This window comes from Hydractinia symbiolongicarpus, chromosome 13 (assembly GCF_029227915.1).
Source record: "Hydractinia symbiolongicarpus strain clone_291-10 chromosome 13, HSymV2.1, whole genome shotgun sequence".
Classification (NCBI taxonomy): domain Eukaryota; kingdom Metazoa; phylum Cnidaria; class Hydrozoa; order Anthoathecata; family Hydractiniidae; genus Hydractinia; species Hydractinia symbiolongicarpus.
The window spans coordinates 13,100,850-13,117,993 of NC_079887.1; positions in this window are offsets into that span (position 1 = coordinate 13,100,850).

The window sequence follows — 17,144 nt, forward strand, 5'->3', positions numbered from 1 at the left end:
GAATAATTTATAGGATGTAAGGCTAATTCTTTAATTATCCATGGCAAATACTTTTCAACGAACTTAACCAGAGCAATTTGCTTTGCTTTTTATTCGAGTCCAACTACGTGTCGATTTATCAATTGTTGTAAAACAATAAAGCAAACTGTAAAACAGACTTAACTATACAATCTCTATGACACAAGTTGAGGTACAGAATAAGTAGTAATTGGAATTACAGCATATGTCTGGATTCTGTTTAAATGAAAAAAATAAAATGAAAAAGGAAACTTATTGGATTGTAAATGACATCCATCATTTGTTACAATTTTTTAATTGTTGATGCGCAATACTTTTACTTGTACGCATAAAAATATTTTTTTGCCTATTTTACTAAGTTTTTTTCTTGAAAAGACCAGCTAAATTACTTAAGCCATTATTCTTCTGACAATGTCGTGTTGTAACTTTCCTTTAAATTCGTGAATTGCGAGTTACAAAATCTTTGGTAAAATGTACTTCTTTTGATCATGTAGAAATTTAAACACATAACTGATTTCGTAAGCAAGCAAAAATGTCTTTAAACAAAACAAAAAATTAAAACTGGGTGTGTGAATGCCTCATACGAAATGCTATTTTATCTTAGCTGCGTATAAGCAACAAAAGGACAAACAAGGAACCACGCGCATGACTAAGATTATCAATAAATAGCATCAAATTGTCCTACTTAAAACAATGCTGCTTCGTCTACTAAAATAGGAAGCTACCACGGTTTTATTGAAAAATATAAATCACGTACATAAATTACTTTGTGTATAAAAGGGGCAGCAAGCATTAGCATAAGCACAGAACACCAACGTTTCATCAATTAAACATGAAGATCGCCATTCTGTATACACTTCTTACTCTGTCAATAAGTTATGACCAAAACTTTGTATTTGGAAGATATATTAAATCTGCTCCAGCGATTGGTATTGAACATCCTCGCAGTTATGCACCAACGACAGCAGCAATACCTTCACGAAACAGTCAAGAGAAAGACAAATGCGGTGAGATATGCAAGTTTCAAAGAAAATTGAGAGAGAACATCGCCAGCCTCGATGAGAAAAGTAGATTTAACTTTACATTGACTAAATACTTGTGACATTAATAAAGCAGAGATTAATTTCATCTTCATGGAAGTTAAATTAGTTTATTTCATATTGACATGTACTATATATAAAGCAATTAGGTAAATTATTTTTTATACATTATTCAGAGATTAAATTTATTTTTGTGAACTTGGAAATATATTTTTAATTACATTTGTATCTCATGTCAAATCAAAAAAATTTATTTCCATCTTCGCGCAATATAATGTATCCATTCAAATTGAAATTGAAAATTCCTTGTGATTAATATATTACATGTGTTTGTCAATAATTTTAATTGTCAATTTTCCAAATGCCGTTTCTTTTAAATGTCCCAAGTGCGTTGCGTGAAAATGTGTAAAACAGCGTCTTTTTTGCCTATACATAACTAAGTAGGAGTAGAAATAACCTTTTTATGAGATTACACTACAAAATAACAATTAAACAAAAGAAGAGGTATGATTTGATAGCTTTGTGTGTAAACAATTAAGAAAATATGCTAACCGCGTCATTTAGAATCAATTTCCTATTGGGTAGTCGTTCACATTTTACTCAGTCAAAGCGTGTGTTTCATATCTTCAATTATAATAAATAGGATGATAAACTAGTTTGGTTTGACAAATCTGAAAAAAACATAAATTACTTTAATTTAGTATTTGCACGTAAATTTATTGAACATTCAGTTTTTTCAATTCATTAACACCAACTACCAAGGAAACTATATTGCTTATTTGTCGGCGCGTGCCATTCCTTCACCACGCACATGCATCATTTTAAAACTTCAAATTGACGTTAATGCAGTGAACAAGAGTCTAGTTTTAGAATTAATATTTTATTATAAAAAAATTGAATACAGGCATGGTTTGATTAAATAACTTGTTTTAACACAATAACACAGTACGGAAAAAAAGGCTATAAATCTCTTTTAATGTTTTTATTTAGTTATGAACACGTAATATTATTTTCAATATGAAGATCATAATATTATTTTCAATATGAAGATCATAATATAAGCAGTGACAAGAGAGACAAGATGACAAGAAGACCATGTAATAAAACGACATAGTCTTTTTCGGAAAGTCAACGCAAAATTTAATATAGTGTATGTATACACTGTATTTTTAAAGCAAAATACATTCTTGGACGTTGTAACATCAACAATTTTGACCAAAGACAGCCTTAAGAAGTTGAGAAAATAGAAGCACAAAGGACTAGTTGTTCGGAGTTGTTCGATGTTAAACGATTGTCAAAGATAATATGACCCAGCATTAAAACGTTTTGACGCAAACAGAAAATTAAGGGTTTTTCTCAAATTGATAATCCAAAAAAACATGGAAAGAATGAAATATTCTTGTTTGTTCCTAATATATTTAGAACTCAAGATATTTCTATTTTAAATCTTTTCCACCCGGAATAAATTCGACTACTCGTTTTTGTACACTACTGTGGAATGCTGTTTACCTTTCTATGGTATAATGACTTCCAAACCGGTAATTATGGCTCCATTCTAACCATTCTTTTGCGTCGAATAGTTAGATAAATTTCTTTGTAAATTTCTATGATATAATAAAACATTTGGTACATCATGTTTGTCTTACGGTAAAATATGGTTCCCAAGACTTGTTGAAAAATGGCCTACAATAAATACTGTTTCTAATAACACGTGAACGTGGAAAATGAAAATAGTTTTTCCTTCTAAAGAAGTAGTATCCAAATGTGATTTTACGCAAAATGTCACGGAAAAACAAAACAAAACAAAAACACGGAAAAAAAATGATTAAACTAAATTATTCTCCCTTAAACGGACGGTTGTAATTAAGTAATGTGTCATTATAAAACAGTTAAGCAAAAGAAATGACGGAAAAGAATTTGGACGATATTAGCCACAATAAACTTTACCAGAAAACAACATCCGTTGTCCACACTATTGAAAACCAGACGGAAGGTCTTATTAAAAAAAAGGTAAACCCACATAGCTTGTCTAAACAAGTAAGTGAGTAAGCACTTGACCCCTAAGTGATTTTATAACTTCGAAGCAAACGATTCAAACTTGTTATCTTTATAATAATACCATTTGGTTACTAAGAAATCGCATTCATTTTAGTAAAGGATGTTCTGTTTGGGTTCTAGCTGCATACGGCTTAAGACCTTTACTTTGACAGTTCTACCTACCACTGGATAACATTCTATGGATTAAGAGCTACCCCCATTGTTATTTATATTTTGCTTAACTGCTTAGGTAGCTAGCTTGCCAGCTACATGCAATGTGCACATAACTACATGTTCTTGGACCTGGTTTAACATTATCAGATTCCTAAAATAGGAACACGAAACGTTTGGAAAACATGAGTGTCTTTTGATATGTAGCATTAAAACTTTAGAAAGGATGGATTAATTATTAGAAAAGAAATTACTGTAATTATACTTTGACCGCTATATTTGCATTCCAGTCATAATTCTTCGGTCATTTACTTTCAGAACATCACAGTGTTGACTACAAATAAGCCAATTGCATTATAGGCATAAACCTAAAAATTTACGTGCTGACATAACATTTGGTGGTAAATTCAATTGGATGTCAACCTAGGTTGCAGAATATGGCTAAAATAAAGGTAAGTTGACAGATTTTGCCATTTCAATGCGTAACTGAAGGTAACTAGCTATATACCTAGGGTTATATAAGATGAATAGTTTATTTATTAACTTGACATGTACCAGCTTAACAGCATGTGTACAAATGTTTCTAAAGGTATAGTATTGTAAAAAAAATTTGAGGTTTACGACAGCTTGCATCTGTTTCCAAACAAATAACAAATAACTTTTCTGAATTGGTTGGGAATTTAATATTAAAAGGGTCAACTTAAACAAATGTTCGATTTGGTCTTTGCACCGCATGTATATACACGGGTCCTAAAAACACCATGTAGTTACCTGCCTTTGAACGGTCTGTGAAGCGCCCAATACAAGCAGCAGAATTTGCCACACATTCAGTTGGAGCGCTTTAGTACAGGTATGCAGTGTCGTAAATTGAGTACAGCGCACACAAAAATACAGTGCTTTAGGTGTAATAAATTTTTGAAAAAATAACTTTACTGCAACTAATGGAAATAAAAAACACTTTTTGTAATTTATAGTTATCCTGTCATTGCGAAAACAATCGATCAATATTATCTAAAGTTTTTGTGAAAATTTAAAATTTGATCGTAACACTAGACTGAGCACGTAGTACGGGTAAACCATGATACCATGGGTATAGGTGTAATAGCCTTTTCGTAAAATTATTTATCGCAACTTTGGTTTAAACTAGTCGGTTGCCCGTGGAAAGATCCAAGAGTTCATCCTTCCTGTTTTACCACATTGCGTGCGTCCCGCTTGTGCAGCTAAGCTACCATTCAGACAGACAGACAAATGTATGCGGGTATTATAATGTAGATAAAAACACAGGGAACTGTTCGACATTACCCAGTCCAGCTAAAATATAACTTCGTAAGGTGAACATTTGATATAATGAAATTATATTTGTAATTAATTGCTAGTATCATTTTCATGCTATTTTGGTAATTATAACCAGAAGATTTGCTGTGAGAACCTTACATAGGGCCTTTCTTTCAAACTGTTTACATGTGAAATTATCGATAATAGAAATCATCCAGTCCAGACCTAATGGTTTCCATCTGCAAAATTAGTCAGGGACAAAAAAGAGCACATAATTATCCCGTCTTCAAAAAACAAATATCACCCCAAACACTACCCCAAATATCAACCCAATTGGGGTACCCCATTTTTTAATTAACTCAATTTATTTTGTGGAATTAGTTTTTGCGATAATAATAAAAGGTGTAGCTACCTAATCGTATGTAGCGATAGAATTATTGGTAAAGAATTTTGTTGTACCCAAACCACATTTGGTTACTTTCACTTTTTTAGCCAGAGGTAACTAAAGAGCTAGCTAGAAAGCGACAATCCCAACATAAGAATAAATAATGTTGGCTAGGATATAAAAGCTCTTAGACCAAACTGAATAATATAACCTAAGGCTAGCTCTAGCTGACTTTAGCATGCTCCCTCAAAATTGTCGGGCGGTTGTGCGGGGATTGTGAATAGGCGGGCGGGTGTCGTGACCAGGCGGGTTTTAGGCGCTACGTGCGAGCGGTCAAACTAAGGTCGGTAAAAGTATGTCGCATTCTTTTTTGTTGCTAGTGAGTAGAATCGACGATTGAAATCACAGAGGTTCATATTTAAAATGACATATTAAAATAATAATACATTTATACACCTATTTTATTCAGTTTAATTAAGTTAATTTATTTATTTTATTTTATTTGAATCAATGAGGTTTTTATGCTTATGCAACTGTTTTTCAAAAGATATCAATCAGAAACTCCATTAAGTTAAGAACACAAAGGTTTATTAAAATTTAACAAATTTTTGGAAAATTATAACATTGCGTTGACCGGAAAAGAGGCAACAAAATTGGATTTTGAGGAAGAATCGCAAAGAACAGAGCTAGTTTGTTACGAAGGTCAACTAAAAATCTAAGACATTACGTTTCTCGTGCTAGATACATTTTTTGTCAGCATAGCAGCATCAACCGTTATTAGTGTTAATTTTAATCAGACCGCCACATGATGTATACCTATCAGGTTGGGTTAAGATTAACAATTATTTTATTGGTCAAAAGAGCTAGTTGTTATAGTTCTTAATTACCAAAAAAATTAGACAAGCATAATTTCACTTATGAGCAAACATTGTGATGTAAATTAGAAAATTTTGAATTTTTACAAGTCGACAAGAAAACATGTTTGATTCTAATACATTTGAAAAGACCCAAGTAAATCTTTGTGTCTCAAAGTCACGTTTTATATGAGTCGTTGTTTACTGTGCACAATGAGAATTTGTTAGTGTACCTAAATTATCATCCCATAACAACTTTACAAAGCATGGCTCCAAAAGTCCAGAATAGACTGGACGGGGCAGCGTTGGGTTATTTCCTGTATTTCTATATTTGAATAACCATTTCCAAACGAAAGTTTTGCCATGTGTACCTTTATGAAACCTGTATTTTGAAAAAAGGAAAAGAACAACAAAATGAATAAGAAAACACCTGATGACTCATCAGTAGATACCAGTGCAACTGCTACGGGCAATTATTCCTAAACAGTTTCACTTGCACCAGATGCCCAGCAGGAGTCGCTAATTCCCACCGTAATAGGTGTGTTTGCTGTTGGTATAATTAATGACAATTGTCACAAGTCAAAAGGGATTTGATGGTTCGTACCATAAGTCGAGTTTCAAAGACCAGCTTGCTGGTAAATTTCTCGAAAATAAGTATAAAGTTGCTTAAGCAAGGTTTACTAGTGGCGTAAATTGTAGAGTACGACAGCATAAAGAAAACTTAACGCCCTTTTCTGAAATCGTTCTAGGGGAAGAGCCCTCAATTCTTGCACTGTGAGTGGGAAGTTCAATATTTTAAATATGTCAATTTACTTAAAATTTGTACATTTATTTGATCATGACTCACGTATCGAACGAAAGCTTAAAAATAATGTCGTAAATGTTGTTGTTGCTTTTAATGGAGTTTGAAACAAATAGTTGTACTTTGAACAAATTTCAAGCCGCTGATGACGAAAAATTGCTGACATAAGCTGACATGTGTTAAAAAAAAAACACGGACCGAAAAGAGTTAGAATCAATCAATTACATAAACAATGTTGAGTAAGTACAGAGGTGTACCGTAATAAAATTTTGTTTGAAAAAACATGTGCTAATTTACAAATTTTAGTCAACTTCTTTAATTATTTCTTTCCTAAGATTTGGCAGAGCTGTTTTGCGGGATTAAATCTATTCACAAAAACAAATCACAAAAAATGTTCTAAGAAATCGAGAAACGCCATGTTATATTTGCATAATGGAGATTCGTGCGCGTAGAATAACCATAAAAAAACAAACGCATCTTCTTTCACCATGTTTGTTCACCAGTGTTGGGTAAAACAGCACAACAATCACAACGATATGTAAAAAGAGAAGCTGTATGACAAGAAATTGGATTGTATAAAACAGTTATGTGGCTGCATTCTCTATAGCAATCTTCAGCGTTTAGAATTTCATTGGAATTTGAAAACACATGGTCTTGCATTATTGCCCTTCGTGGTTCTTGAAATATAGATGGCGAGCTTGACTTTACAGCAGCCAGCAGAATAAATATGATCTAGAAAAATAAAGGTTAAACAAGGATTAAGTACTTGTTTTATTTTTAATGAGAATCTAGATTCTATTTATTTCGTGGCCGAAATAATCAGCAAACGTTAAGAAAAACTTCAGAGTATAACCAGATTTGTTGAATAGCAACAGGACAAAATAAAATAAAGCAATTACCAAAAAATTAATGGTTATAGGTTCAACTGCCCAATTATGATTTGCCCACAGTTAACTATTTTTTCCTCTCGCTATTTTTTCTTCACAAGTTTTTCTAGAGTAACTAAATTGCTTTACAAAGTATGGCGTGATTTCAGTGCCGTATATTATTATTTGTTTGAGTTATCTTTTAATAGCTAACTTCATTTCCTGTACCTTACATCTATCTGCGCTTTACATACTAGCCAAAAGGACGGTGCGCCAATCCTTAATTCTACTTTGGCTTCCCCGTTATTGTACATTTCATGACGTTGAAATTTTCGGATAGCGAGAGTAAACATGGATTCCTGACTTTTGTAAAATTTTATACTTTTCTAATTCTTAAGTTTGTTCGATGTTGAGAAAACTACGTGTCTAGCAATTTGTGGATACAGGGACTAAAATGTTTTTTTCTTATAAACTTGAAAAATCTTTTTTATCGCATTTTTACATTGTTCAGAAAAAAACCAGAAGATTTAACTTAAACCTGAGGCGCTACTACTGTTTCTCATGTTCAACTGGGATATTTCTTTATTTTTTATTTTAATTTATTTTTTAATGTTATTTACTTCAAGGTACAATATTTGCGAAATATTTTGGAAAAATCATAACAAATAAAAAACAAAAATTCTGTCTTGAAAGATACGTTTCCCAATGTTTTCATGTCCTTTTAGGGTAAAGCAGCAAATACATTTTTGCCCTGCCATTGTTCTTATTCTGTCCTTATTTTTCGGCTATCATTGTTTTTATTAAACAGATCTAATCAACAAAAGTTTGACGCAATGCGTATGCAATTATGTTTAGTTGACCATATCTATGCGAGCACTTTCAACAACGGTTTACTTTCCTGATTTATTAAAATGAACTCTCTAGCGAAGTTCGCCATTTTGCAATTCAAAATGCGTAAACATTGGAAATGTTATGCAAGTAAGTTTACTTGACTATATCTATCCTAGCATTTTTATGATATGTAAAATACCCTACCTGCATCCCCGCTACTTTTCTGCGTGTTTTACCTGGGTCTAACTTATTCCCTGTACTTTCTTGTTCTGACTTTTGGAATAGGGAAGTCCAGATGAATTTTCAGTCTTATCGAATAAGAAATAAACTGTGCAAGGCACAAGGTTGAAAATTGGTTGTTAACGCATTTGCTGTTTTCATAAAATCTCGCGCGTGAAAATGAACTGAGATATTTTGGGTTTTTCTATCGATAAAAAAGATAAAGTAGTGCATAGCGGAATACGACTACCAGGTACTAAAACTTAAAATAAATCGAGAATTCTCTTCGGTTGCACAATTGGTCAAAAAGAAAGTCTATCCGAAACATGATTAACAGAATACTGTAAATGTCAGAAACTAAAGTTAATTTTTAAATAAAGAGCTATTTTAATTATTTTTTCATTTTAATTTCTCTCTACTCATTTGACACATTATGTTAATCATCTTGGCTCGCTTTACCGCTTCCATCTTTATTCCATGCACAAACATTAGAAACATATTCGGTGAAGCCTCTGCTTCAACTTTTTGTTTTTTGGTGAAGATGCTTATCATTGCCTGTAAAAGTAAAGCTTGGCAAGACATTTTGGCTTTGTAATTGTCTAATTTATACTATTTCACTTACATTGTTTCCAACTACTGCTAAAGTTTTAGAAAAAAAGTCTTAACCTACAGTTTTTTATCATTTTAAGCAAGCCTTCAGAACGCAGGCAGATACATATGGATTTGGTTTACTAAGAAGCTGAGAATTTGCGCAGAAAATGTCGTCTTTATGAACAGCCCCTAAACGTAATGAATGTATTCATTTCGTCCCGGTTGTAGTACGCCCTTTTGTTACTTATGTTAACATTAAGAACTCTCCGAACTTGTTTGTCAAACTCCATACAAAGCAGTGAGACGTAGGTCGTCAGCACAACATAACTTGACATAAGATTTAGTTGACAACATGTGTTATTGAAAGTAGTTGTGGATTACCATATCGGTCGAAACTTTTTCGGCGTAATTATTTCCCTAATTTTCGTCTTTTTACTAATTCCTTTTTACTGAAAACTTTTTGGACGAATGATAAGCCTCACATATTCAGTTATACACCACCATTTAAACCCTTAGCAACGATAGTTACGCATATTTTTCTTTTCTTTTTTGAAATGCAGCTTAAAATTACTCTCTGTATTTTTGTAATTGTCAGTTATAGGTAATTAATGCATTGCCACAAAATCAGTTCTGCAAGTGTATATTACACAGATTGTGAATCATTCTGTTGCACAACTGCGCTCTCTTTTGTTGATTTCTTTAATGAAACAAAGAAAAGGTAGGCTTGGGTAAGTTTAAAATAACTAGCAAACGTGCTGTAGAAAGCTGTTACCTGAAGTGTTCTCATTTTCGTCGGTTCTTCAGGCGTACTAATCAATGGGTCTTTAATGAATGAGAAATGCAAACCTAAAGGTTTAAAAGTTAAACATATGTGTAAAAGAGACATCCCAACGCCGGATGATATTGTCGACAGACAACTCTGTCTATGCGATTCAAGACAGTTGCACAATTATTTGGAACTACAATCCTGTTTAAAAAAATTAATAAAAGATGTGCTTAATTTTAAAGATCATACACACAAGCAATGATTTACGGCCTTTTCATATTAAACCTATGCACTTTAAACCTGTCGATGTTCACTTGCCAATGTTCACAATGAGCTATGTTCACAAAGAATAGGTTGGTAATAGGTAGTATGTCAACAACGGACTTAGGACTGCGATGAATTTAAGCATGGCCTATTCTCTCGATTTCCCAGACCTTCGTTGGCAGCCACCTTGTTCCATAATGCGTACAAGGCAGCAACAGTGACTAGCCCATTATCAAGGTCCGTCACCAGCACTACCAAATATATAAGAAGAACTTTTACAGCATTTTGGCTGTGACACATTTTTCCGACAGTGATGCTTTGCCAATTTGAGAAAGAATATCAGCAGAATTGTAGATTCTTAAATTCAGACTATAAAAGTAATTTTACCTTATATCTTGCAAAGTAGGACTTTCTCTTTCAATGCGTTACTTCTACGTATCTTATCCTCTAAACTTGAAGTAAACACACTGATTTATTACCAGGCTTTTATAAAAAAAAATAGAAACAAAACAGCATTATAATTTCTTAGTTACCATAGCTAAATATATTGCACGTCATGATCAAACTTATTTTGTATTTTTTTTGTACAAAAGGACAATACCTTAAGCTGACAACACAGATTAGGGTTTTAAAACGAACTGTAGGTATTTTTAATCGGATTTCAAGGTGCATAGCAAACGTCATGTTGTTTTATGCGAAAACAAGAGGACTTTACAAGTTGCACTGGGAATTACTATTTTGACAAGGTTGCTTCACAACGGAGACATCCATTTGATAAAGTTTATTATTTATGTATTTTATTTTTGATAAAGTAGATTATTGTAATGGCGTGATATGGCTAGTCAAGTAACTAGGCAGGTTTTTAAAATTATTTTACAGCCCTCTCTCCCGTCTTTCTATCTCTTTCCTTCTCCCTCTTTTTTATTAACGGACACCATGAAAGACAAATATCTCTGACTAGCGAGAGGAGAGGTTTTTCATTCATTAGGGAGAGACTCTAGGTGAAATCTACCAAAAAAACATCTTTAAAAACCCTACAAGAATTTTATTATAGTATATCCCAAATACTATTCTTTTTCAATTAACGGGCACCAGCAAGAATAAGTGAAAATGTGCGTAATGTCTTTTTAGCAGATATGTAAAATGGCGATCTCATGTTAGAAAATATTTACTGGTGAAAAAAAATTGGAAATTGGAAAAGAAATTTAAATTTGACAGGTTGGACCTTAAGAAATGTCCATAACACCATACGAAAGAATGATCATTTTATATATACTGTCTTATATTTTAGATATGTGTCAAGTCAAAATCTTGATTGCTGGCAGCAAAGCCAAAATACTGTTTCTCTGATGTGTTTGAAACAGCTTGTTTTTAACATGTAGGCAAAAGGAATGAAGATTTTTTAAAATGCAAGGATTAAAAGAGATAATTGGCGAGTTAATCCTACTAACTGTTCATTACATTACGATGACAACCCTAAATTATGCTTTTGAAATGCAGGAAAAAGTTAAGTTAAAAATATTTTATGTAAAAGCTTTGCTAAAAAAATAATTGATCAAAAATAAGTATAAAATAATGGCAAATGCTAAAAAAGAACAGAAATATTTATTTATAATCCCTGCATTAGATGATAATTGTATTTAATTGTTGTTTTTATTTAGCTGAAGAGGATTTCATTCATTCTCGTCAGAGTAGAAGTAGTAAATACTTAAGTATTTTTGTCCACGAGACGATTACCTTTTGCCTTTGCTGCATAGAAATACTTATAAGGTATTAATGGAGAATGCTGCCAACAAATACCATGACGAACCCAATTGCATCTCACCACTTTAGAAACAACAGTAATTGCAATAGGGTGAGCTAATCTCTATTCTCCTGGAACTACTTCATATGATGATGCAAAAGTTGTTAAATGGAAGGCTGAGACGATTTTAAATATATTTGGCTTATCAGGCATGTACAGTTGCTTCAACGAAGGTTGTGGCGCCGTAGCTTAGTGGTTATAACACTAGCAGTTTGTGTGGGAGAACGGGGTTCAATTCCCCTTGGCGCGGCGATTTAATATGGGCGGATGAATGTTACTATAACCCCGAGTCAACCGAAACAGTGTAAGGGAAATTAAGGTGTATGGACCTTTCGATGTTGCACGAAGTTGTCTGGTAGAGCGGGGGCCCTAATTGGGTCTGCGTAGCTTAAAATGACCGTTAAATACTCCAGAACTCCCCATCTAACCCATGGCTCCTCCTGAAAATAATAGACAGGGTATATATATCTCTTGATACTTGTAATATATGATATTTAAATATATATCTAAAAATGCACTTTTAAAAAAAGCATAATAATTAAAAAAAATTGTATTTTGTCCTTTTTTAAGCTTTGTGTAGAAAAATTATATATAAAATAAAGGTCGAGTAAACGCATTTCTAAACTGCGATTTGTCAGGAAACTACAAAACTAGCCGTGATTCAAAAACATGACGTTTAAAATAGTCTAGTTTAATTTTATTGAGGTTTCTATTGGTTATAACTAAGTGAATAAACGCTATATGTTGTCTCACATGATCAGCAAAATATATCGACTTTCTTCCAACTTAGGTGAGATTACTTCCATAAGCGTTCATGTCGATATATTTGTCCGCAGTCTAAAAAGACGCTGGATATCCTGCAACAAAATTGAAACAAAAAATGATGGTCAATTTTTTTCTTTCCGTGAGCTTTCTGTGAGACGGTGAAGATACTTTCAGATAAACTCTGGTTTCTCGCGTTCCAAATATCTGCAAATAGGAAACTGGATTACACTACTCAAACATTGCACACATTTTTTAGACTCTATCTGACGTATTTCAATCATGAGAATTGCTCTTAATGCTTTTCGCACATTTTATTGCATATTCTGCCAAAAATCGCTTAACAGTGTCCCTGAAAATCAGAAACTCAGAAACTATAACAATAGTGGAAATACTTTTGACTCAATTTCATCAAATAAGTCAAAAAAAACATGTCATACTAAAATTCAAGTCTTTATTTTAATTTCCACCCAAGTTATAGATTTTATTTTTAGCAAAAGTATGTTTTTAAACAAGTATTTTTTACTCTGTCCTTCTCTTCACTCCCTTACTTTTTTCACTGAATTCGGAACGCCACAAAAAAACTTTTTTCACAAACTGAACTATAAATCTACCTAACAACCAACCGTCCCAGTAGGGCCTTAAGGTTCGGCAAAAAAAATTTCTATTCAGGAAGTACCTAACTAGATAAACTATTACTTTAAGGGTAGATACTTTCGCGTGTTAAAAAAAAACGTAAAATGTATGGAAAAAACTTTTGCCTCCCGCGGTTTTTAAATCAACTTTCGCGAATGAGGAAATAATAAGATTTTTTTAAATTCCTATATTAGAAATAATCAGTTTTGCTATCTTTTCTCCATGTTCACCAATTTACCGCCGAATTTTGCTACCACATAACAATTCCAATTCTTCTACAGTCACATCACATATGGTTAGAAGATGATTATTATTATCCATTTACTTGTCATCCTCAACAAACATTGGGTCGATGCCACGGAAAGTATCGGTGGACGAATGGCATCTTCTCTAAGCCTAATAGCACCAAAGAAGGAAACTGATTTTTTATAGCAACGAACTTTAGGTAGAAGCCTTTAGCATGAAAAACTTTCGCGTTTTTTAAATTGGCTATGATTTCGCGTAAAAAAACTTTTTCGTTTTGCTGTTTTGAAATTTCGAGAGGCAAAAGCCCACTCGAACAAGGACCAAAATGGCGAAGAGCGCAAAAGTTTTCGCGAAAGTTTCCACCCGCAAAAGTTTCTGCCCTTGAAATATCAAAGTGTTACGTAACCCGCTAACAAGTCCCGCTATAGTTTGTCGCATAATTTAACATATTACGTATGACGTGTTTGCATAATCAGGTCATATATTAGCTCAACAATAACAGGATATTTTTCTCCATCCTCTCATATCAAACAGACAAAAAAACCTGGAGACGAGAGTGGTTATTAGCGGGACTACGACTTGTCGCTGTAATGGAAACTAAAAAGCAATGATGTTTTTGAGCTCGTAGCTAGCGACGAGAAGATCACGAGGAATATTAAACGTTTTTTATGTTGTCCCTTGTTTTTTTTAAAGTTTAGAGGAACAAAGGAAGTTTAGTTTCACTTCTTTCCTGAAGTTCTGATGCTATCATTATTAGCAGTACTTTGCGCGAATCATAAAAGCTGCCTTACACGACAACGAACAATTGTTGAGGTAGTAACTATTATTTCAGCGCATACAGTTTCTGATGTATGAAGTAATTAAAAGTCAAGGCGGTTCTAACGTGTTGTGAAGACTATACTGTGATAACAAACCTTTAAATTTTTTATTCGTACATAATTTTATCTAATATCCTTCACTTTTTCTTTTTTGTATTTTTATAGCATCTCCTTTGCAAGACCCTCATTGATAGCAGTACCAATAGGTACACATTTGTTCGATTTTCTGTTCCGTATATTTAAAATTCCGACTACACTTTGCATGTCTGTTTGTTCTTAAACAAAGTTCTTAACAAATTACATCCCAGATTTACGCTATTTGATATGCGTGCGAGCGCAAAGGAAGTACCTAGCCAAATATCAGAAACGGAAAAGGAAGTCATGTGAGCGAGACTGTGATACTTATGTTTACTTCTTATTTAAATCAAGTTTCACTTGAGAGCTATGTAGCAGTAGAAGCAACTGAAAGTTTGTTCTCGGTTGTTTTCACACTAAAAGCAACTGCCGTGCAGAGCTTTTTGTAACTTAAGTTACTTACGCGTCAAAAATTAATTGATTAAGAAATTTATTTTATCACCTTTTATACCTTCGAAATAAAAGTAAAAACAAAATTTTAAAAGTTTTTAAAAGTAGAATTTAAACTAGGTGTTTTCTTAATAACGAAATAACATTTCTGTAGGCGTGTAATTACATGTGCATCTAAAATTCTACTAATAACATGGAACAATATCTTTTTCTATCAACTATGATCTAACATAGAGTGTTCAAGAAACATTTCCTCACATCTAAATGTATGCTTAAACTGGACATCATAAAATACAATTAAACTGTAAAAAAACCCCAAAAAATTGTAAAAAGCCGTTTTTCTTGGAGTACACGAAAATAGTAAACGTCAGCAAAAATTATTGACGTCAGAATTAATTTTCAGTTGTCAAAACTATTTTTCTTAGTTACTATGCCAAATCTATTGTCATAGCGTTTGTCCTTCTTTTAATTTTAAAAACCATTAGTATAATCATCCCCCTTATACGAGACTAGATATACCCCATTTTATAAAATAGGGTTAAGTAAAGAGATAGTTACATTTGTAAGAAGTTATAGAGATAGAAAGCGCCTCATGTAAACCGTACGCCGCATTTCAATCTTACAATTCTCTTTAGCATTCAATGTCATACTTATTGCTGTGCCTTGCTTAATGACAGGTTTGTGGACGAAATACAAATGAATTCGTTTCACACACAGTGCCTTTAAGGATGTCATTAAGATAAAAATGACGTAAATGGAAATATAAAGACCCTTTTTCGAAATACTGATGCTCATCTCTATAATAGCCGTTGTCTGTCGGACCCCCGCTGAGATAGAAAATCATGCTACGGAATTCTGAATATCAAAAGCGATAGATTGTTATCCCCTTTGTTACGACAGGTAAATATAAAGAACGGGCTGTTCAAAAGGTTTACCGATATTCCTTTGATCTTTCCGCGGATTTTTAGAAACCAGGGGGTTGTTTAATTGGAAATCTTATGATTTATTAAAATAAATTACAAAATTTAATTTATTTCCTTACATAATTTAATTAATTTAATTGATAAACCTCTAGTTTGAAAAAAAATAAGTGATTAAAATGAATTCATTATTTAAATGCGCCATTTTAAATAATATTTTACCCCCATGACCTTAATCGCCGATTCCGCCCAGGAGCCACAGAAAACAAATAGGATGGTTTTACTTACAGTTTAACTGACTTTGTTTTGACCGCTCGCACGTGTATACCAATCAAAACGCCTGATTCTTTGAAAAACCAATCAAGACTTTCGCGGCCTAGACATGCCAACGAAGAAACATGATGGCCATTTTAGTTTTTAAAAAGTAATGGTGGTCAGTGTTGTTTCTAAGTCTGTTTCACCTTTTTGTCTTCTATAAGCTTTTTATATTTGTAATATTTGTTTTTTTTATGTTCTAAAATGTTAAGATAAATATACTGTCACGTTTTTTAGCTACGTGCAGATCTTAAACGCACCAGTTTTAGGATTTTTGGCTAGGAACGAATATTTTGAAGGCTACTTACTTTTTACTAATTTTGTTTGGTATACGAGTTTTTCTCCAACCCAACATTTATTTTTATGGCGAGGATATAGCCATTTAGCTATCTTATATATTTACCTAAAAAGTGATAGTATAAAAATTCAGTAGTTTGGCTATCAATATCGCGCTATTCTCAGCAATAAATCTTACGCTAAATGCAGTTTAGCTAGGTAGCTATACATCTTTAATTATTTTCTTAAAAAATTTTTTGCAAATAAAATGGCTAAGCAATTGCTTTAGCTGGAGGGGTAACGACAGGCTGTTTCCTGTTTTGTCATATAAACCGAAGTTGTGATAAAAATTTTTTGGAGAAGGGTACTGTTCAAGTCTGTTTAACTGTAATAAGCGGTCAGCTCAGTGTTAACGATAGCCAGTTTTTTGGAAAAGGCTGTTACGCCTATGCGGGTCAGCCTACTGTGACAATTAATTTTTAAACTTTCTTGGGAATTACGCCTGTACGAATGTCCAACAATGTTTACCTGGACTAACCGCTTAGCCCTGTGCAAGAAGCGAAGGACTGTTTCTTGTGTTTTCATTTAAAGAGAGTCTGCAAGAAAGTTTGTTTTAAAAGGGTATTATCCCTATACACCTGTGTAACACCATTTAACTGTACTAAGCGCTCAGTGCGGTGTCACGATTAATTTTTTAACTTTTACAAAACCTTCTTCCGCAAA